This window comes from Orbicella faveolata, unplaced genomic scaffold, assembly GCF_042242905.1.
Source record: "Orbicella faveolata isolate gen_17 unplaced genomic scaffold, um_ofav_v1 contig_4, whole genome shotgun sequence".
In the NCBI taxonomy this organism is placed as follows: domain Eukaryota; kingdom Metazoa; phylum Cnidaria; class Anthozoa; order Scleractinia; family Merulinidae; genus Orbicella; species Orbicella faveolata.
The window spans coordinates 9,000,260-9,007,500 of NW_028301569.1; positions in this window are offsets into that span (position 1 = coordinate 9,000,260).

Sequence of the window (7,241 nt, forward strand, 5' to 3'; positions counted from 1 at the left end):
CTCCGCTTTTAGGCTGGCCTAAATCTATATATTAAATGTTCCATTAATAAATGTCAAGTCAATAATGTTAAGTCTTCAATCCCATTGTTTTGATGTCGCACGTTTGCTTTATATTTCCGTTGTACAACTCAATAAAGCTTCCTTCTACAGTAAACCAACTTTAAACATCCAAACGTCTCAATTTAACCGCTGCAGTTAAATAGTGCCTGTTACTTGGTTCCATTTCCTTTAATTTGTGATCCATTTAGTCTAGTTATCGGACGAGTTAAGATAATTGACAATAATGTTGTTCTTAAGCAAGTGACAATAAATCAACACCTGTCAGTTGAGACACTCCAAGGTGGTCTTAATTCTAAATAGCCTTCACTCGATTTGATTCCATCTTATCTCAGATAATTGCCTTGATATCGACCTGCGAGCCCCGTATTTTTCCCTGCAGTGCTGCGCGTGAATACTTTTATCATGATCAGTGTTGAGAACGAAAAACAAATTTACGACATTTTACTCCCAGAGGCTGTTATGTCAACTTTGCCCAGCACTAAGTAAGTGTTTATGGTATTCATTAATAAGTTTGCTTTCCAAAAGGCTACAAGTTAATTACAGTGTTCGACTGATGGTAGGGGAACAGCGTTTGGTTCGAGGTTCGAAAAATCGAGGATTTCGAGAATTCCGCATTCCACTATAGAAAGAAACTATGAGATCGTAGTGTCTTGACTGTAATGTGTTTAACCGCCTTCAGGACCCCTTGGTTTGGATTGAATCAATCAAAACCAGATTCAATTATCTCCTTTTAATCGGCTGTTTATACGAGAATGTCATTTTCTAAGCCTTTTACCAAGATTCCTGATATTTCAAAGCTAAGCGTCTTAGCTAAATCATGCAAGGTCAGTGCGCGTGACGTTAAAATAATCCCTTTTGTTTGGGGAGGGCATAACAAAACTTAGTGAGTTTTTTAAGTCACAGATGGGCGTAGCCCGTTTAACCCTTGCGTTCTCAACGCAAACCAATCCGTAACATACGCCAACGCAATGTTAATCATTTTAAAATTTGTTATCTCAGTGCACAAGTGCAAGGTCGACTACGCCTGAGATTGTCTAAATAACAGATTAATACCTGACAAACGTGAAAACCATATAAACTGCAAAGTTGCGATTCCCAAATTGCTTAAAATCCAACTTTTGAAAAAGTTATTTGCCATCGAATTTCCATAGAAACACTAATTTCTGACCGCTTTGCCTACTATTCGTGGAGATGGCTTCGAAAACCGTGATAAGGCCTATTGGCTTTCTACATATACAATGCATTCAAGGTCAGCTTATAAGTCAGCTTATTTGTTTAGACTTGGTCCTCCACTTTGCCAAATGTTTGCCTTAACACTCCCACGGACCTGTAGACTGCGAGCAGTCCCTTTCTTTTCCTAGCGTTTTCCTTGCGTTTCTTAGAGCGATCGAAAAGCAAGCGACGAGCGGCGAAGCCGCTCACTCCTCGTTTCTTTCCCCAATCTGCATAAAATCAACTGAGTTCCGCGCGCGGAGGATTTTAGGAACAAAACCGACTACTCGTAGTCTAACGGACGAAAGTCGCCTTTCACAAAAGTTTCCAACAGTTTGAAGGTAACATTTTTATATTGCCGCTTTGTTTGGGGGGCTGGTTTGATAGTGTCGCCGGGAAGTCGGGGTTTATATTAAGCTTCATGAACAACAGTTTTAGTGAAACTTTTGAGCTTGTAATGGGCGATAACCTGTCGACACCTTAAGTACCGCTTCAGGCAAAAAAGATCGAACTTGTAGCGCGACAATAACGTGGATTTAAAACGTTATTAATCTGCGTTAATACAAAGATAATGACGTTCAATCACGTACCATTTCAGTTCTTATTCACCCAGTGACAATATTTTTGTTTGTCCATTTGGCCGTTATGCAGTTATTGCGGGTTCTTTGACAATTTGAGCTGGTCTGTCTTTCAAAGCTGCTTCTCCCGAGTCAACACATTTATCGCAGAAAGATACCAAGAATATTAATAAAGGACACTGAAATGAAATTGTTTTTGGCAATTAACTTCGGTCAATATTAGCTTGTGATTTTTTTTTCCTCTAACATCATCCTATCGCAGGATATCGATGGATGAACCCATATCTCATTCTCTCGTTCAATAATTCAAATTACACGAAGCTAATCGGTTAATCGTCCGCAAACAGGTAAACAGTAGCTTCGACACGGTGGTTCACTATTATTTTATAAAACCAGACAGCGGCTTCGATTCATGAACAGACCAATATCACGGTCACCGGTAACATGCTTATGAGGCGACGTGCATAAAAAGCCAAGAATTTCTACAAGGCCTTCTGTGTGCAAAAGGTTAAGAAGGGGTTGTATCGATGTTTCTTTGCTACGTGGCGTGCTCAACTTTTAAGCACCACAGGCTAAACATTTGCATAAAAACACGAGCAATCCACCTCTGTAATTCGAATGACGAAAAGAATCATTTCCATTGATGACTTCTATCGTTCCAGCGTCCGATTTGAAACAGGCATTAAGGACACCAATAATACCTAAAGGTTCTCAGTAAAGAATATTTTGCACTTCTTCAGTGCTAACTGAATCATGAAACCCATCATCTATAAGTGCTGTTTCAAAATGGTTCCGTGCACAAAGAAAACGGTCTGAATTACTCGTAGCATAGATCATTGATTTTAAAAGGATCTCTATGGCCATTCTTAAAGCTCATTTTTTCGAACCACCCGATAACTCGAACCAAAAGGCGTTTCCCTCTGTCAGTGGAACACTGTAATTTTACCTCCGATTTCTCGAACTTTTCGATTTTTCGAAGCAAAGTTTCGTCTCTCTTGGAGGCTCGAAAACTCGAAATTCCATAATAAAATTGACTGCCAGACTTACCTTAAATATAGCCAATGTCGTCGGGCTGGTTGAAAATTAATATAAGCTTTCAACAAAATTTGAGGGCTCTAGATAATGAAAGATGTATCTTCTAAGCAATATCTCTTAGAGTAGCAGTTCTGCTTCATGGATTCAATTTGGAGTCAATTTGTCCACTGTCTGTGATTGCTTTATTATTGTCATTATCCATGTAATTCGAGGCAGCATCCGCGGGCCTTGGATGACATGGATAATTAACCATTGAAGGATAATTGTTTATTTGGGCAGGCGTCGATAATCTTAGCAGTCGTCGAGCGAAGGAGTGATGTTGTGTGCGGCCTATTTCAAAATGATTAGTTGTCGTGTAAACAAACTCAAATTAAACGCAAAGAGTTAATTCTTAACTAAACTGAAGATAAACCTCAAGTTACAGTGTAAACCGATTAGCACCTTTTTTAAAGATCATTCATCAATTTTTTGTGACTAAAGGGGGGCCCAAAATTTGTGGGAAACAGGAAGCATCTTTTCGTAGAAAGTCTGCTATGAGCTTAATTAGACAGTGCCTCAGGGCATTTTTATTTTCACCGCGCATATACGAGCCAAGGCTTCACATATAAAAGCATTCCGATGTGTGTGACTGTCTTTTTTTAGAATGCATCAACAACGTGTTTATATTATTTGTTCTTTCTACGTGTAACCAAAGAATTCATGACCTATTATTTGGTTTATTTATCGGAACCTTGCAACGATCCAGATTGGAGCAAGATAACAAGGAATGCCTTCACTACCCAGCATTAAAATCCCCGTTATAAAATAAACTTCCCGAAAAGTTTACCGAAATGAAATCGAAATTAAATCGCTTTTCTTGATCATTCAGCTTAAAACAAGCTCACGTTTGGGGAGCAGGTCTACGCGGACTCGTACTCGCTTCCATACACCGGCTCGCTCTTCGCCGCTCGGGCGTACGTGTGACTCCAAGGTGAGCCTGCTCCCGCCTAGACTAGTGCCTGGTTATTAAACATCACTAAATGTATAGGTATACGTATGACAAATATCATTACGTAAACTTGAAGTAATCCCCGCTTTATAATGAACCATGATTTTTTCAATTAATGGAAGTTTCCATAAACTGAAACCGAAAGCTGGCTGTCGCAGTTATTTTACTAGCATAGCCTCCTGTCGCTATGAAAACCTGATGTTAAACATGATAAAGTTGAGAAAATAATTACCGCTGTTGAACCAAGACATTCAACTTTCCCAATACTCTGATGACAACATTATAATATGAGTATTGTTTGACAAATTTAAAGTTATTTGTTTTTCAGTATTTTCTAAACAGTACTAATTAATTGACACAGTTCTTAGCGATCTTAAAGGTTCACTAAAGGATTTACTGTGCTAGACAAATTTAAAAGGAAAGACAATTTAACTGAGCGGTAATACCACTCGGTTAGATTTCCAAGCTTACCTTAGAGTCGTCTCGTGATCAACGTTGACTGAGTCAAACGCCAACTGCTAGATGCTACAGCTCAAGCTGTATGTCAACTACAAACCAATGAATACCAAAGGCGGTGAATCACTAATGCAAATAAAATAGAACAAATAACTTAGCGTTGGCAATGAATGATCCCACTAAGTGTCAAGTCAGTAATGTTATGTCTTCAATCCCGTTAATATTGTTTTGGTGTCGCACGTTTGCTTCATATTTTCGGAGTACAACTCAACAAAGCTTCCTACTAAACCAATTTTAAACATAAAAACGTCTCAATTTAACCGCTGCGGTTAAACGGTGCCTGTTATCTGGTTCCATTTCCTTTATTATGTGATCCATTTAGTCTAGATATCAGACGAGTTGAGATAATTGATAATAATGTTGTTTTTATGCTAGTGACAATTAATCAACACCTGTCAGTTGGGACACTTCAAGGTGGTCTTAATTTTAAAAAGCCTTGACTCGATTTGATTCCATCTTATTTCAGATAATTTCCTTGTTATCGGCTCGCGTGCCCTCAGCGCATTCATCCTTGGAGCGCTGTGTGTGTTTATTAGTGTTGAGAACGAAAAACAACTTAACGACATTTACCCTCAGGAACTGCTCTATCAAATTTAAAGCTATTTGTTTCTGCAGTATTTTCCAAACAGTACTAATTAATTGACACAGTTCTTTTCGATCATATAGGTTCACTTAAGGATTTACTGTGCTAGACAAATTTAAAAGGAATGACAATTCAACTGAGCGGTAATACCGCTCGGTTGGAATTTCCAAGCTTACCTCAGAGTGGTATCGTGATCAACGTTGACCGAGTCAAACGCCAACAGCTAGATGCTAGCTCAAGCTGGGCTATCTTTAAAACGGGGAACGGAGAATTGGAGAATCGGAGAATGGGAATGGGGAACGGGGAACGGGGAACGGGGAACGGGGAACGGGGAACGGGGAACGGGGAACGGGGAACGGGGAACGGGGAACGGGGAACGGGGAACGGGGAACGGGGAACGGGGAACGGGGAACGGGGAACGGGGAACGGGGAACGGGGAACGGGGAATCTTTAAAATGGGGAATCTTTAAAAGCGGGAATCTTTAAAATGGGGAATCTTTAAAAGCGGGAATCTTTAAAACGGGGAATCTTTAAAAGCGGGAATCTTTAAAACGGGGAATCTTTAAAAGCGGGAATCTTTAAAATGGGGAATCTTTGAAAGCGGGAATCTTTAGAATGGGGAATCTTTAAAAGCGGGAATCTTTAAAACGGGGAATCTTTAAAAGCGGGAATCTTTAAAACGGGGAATCTTTAAAAGCGGGAATCTTTAAAACGCGGAATCTTTAAAAGCGGGAATCTTTAAAATGGGGAATCTTTAAAAGCGGGAATCTTTAAGATGGGGAATCTTTAAAAGCGGGAATCTTTAAAGTGCACCTAACCCCAAAAATTTTTTTTCGCTAGAACGAATCTACTTATTATTTGAAATAGTTCCGCGAAAAAATTTTTGAATTCCGTTAAATCCTCGATTTTCTATGCCACGACGAAATCTCGAAAATAGCTCCAAAACACCGCCATTTTGTTTCACGACCGAGTTTGAGGAGAATGGGTCCAGCGGCTCTTGTGACGTCTACCCAGGAAGGTTGGATATCTCATTTCCTCTCATTTCCTTCAGGATGGTGCAATACACATTCGAAAAGTGCGCAGAAACGCCTTCCAGAGGTGCTATCGGCTGTTGCAGCAATATTCCAGATTTAAAGAAAGATATACTGTACAATTTACTGACGATGATCGGCTAATGGTGCAATAAAGACGTAAACGATGGTTGATTTTGTCGAACCGAAACAAGCGAACTGAATCTGTAAGAACCATTGAAGAACTCTCACTGGAATTTGTTCCGCAGACTTTCGAACGCTATTTTCATAAATTTTCTGCTTAAAGCTAACCAGCAATTTGTAGAAATACTACCTACAACCTATATCTTCCAATCCCGCAGTATTTATAACATAACCAGCAAAGTTGTGTGATCCGTTCATGATCAAGAAGCGTTATACTGATATGTAAATAGATCGCAACTGTACGCCGCTAACCAACACTTATTTCTCTTTCGATTTAGATGAAAGTCGAAGATTAATCCTCTAGAATTACATGATAACAAAATTGTTAGACTCACAGAGTTTTTCGAAGGTTTGGAAATCAGCAGTGCGACAAAGATTCTGTGCAATAGCGTCGAAAATATGACCGCGTAACCTTATCTGCGGACCGTCTAGGGAACACATCCTTTTCGCTTATCTGACGAATTTCACTGCAAACTTTGAGAACAATTTACATTGGCTATTTGAAGTTACGACTTAAAACGTGTGACAATGTGAAATCGGTAATTGTATGAAATTTTTCCTTCCGCCTTGCTTCCCGCAGCTTCAAAAATACAGGTCCAAACAATACGATTTTCAATCAATCGAAGCCAATGTTTTGGAGGTCATCCAGTCTCGAAAACTGCAACACGCACGTCGCTCTTATAAACATGAAGCATTCAAGTGAAAGTAAAACACAAACTGGATTTAACAGAACCTTGACAAAATACATCCTCGGTAAGGACAAATGTAAACGGGCTATAAACACGCGTTTTCTTTCCTGCTTTTCGTTTGCCTGCTCCTCCACTTCGTATCTAGCTTTCCATTCCTAATACACAAGCAGCTCGTCCGCAAAGACGTCTTCCCCGTCGTCGCTTGAAATATTGTAAATTGCTCTCAAAGCTCTAAGCAGTGAGTTCACAGTTGTCGAACGTGCTCGATCGAAGTTTATTTCGGAGCCTTCCGAATCGAAACTTAACTCTGACTCCAGTGACGAAAAAGAAATGATTCTGAGACAAAACTTGGACGTTTTAGTCCCA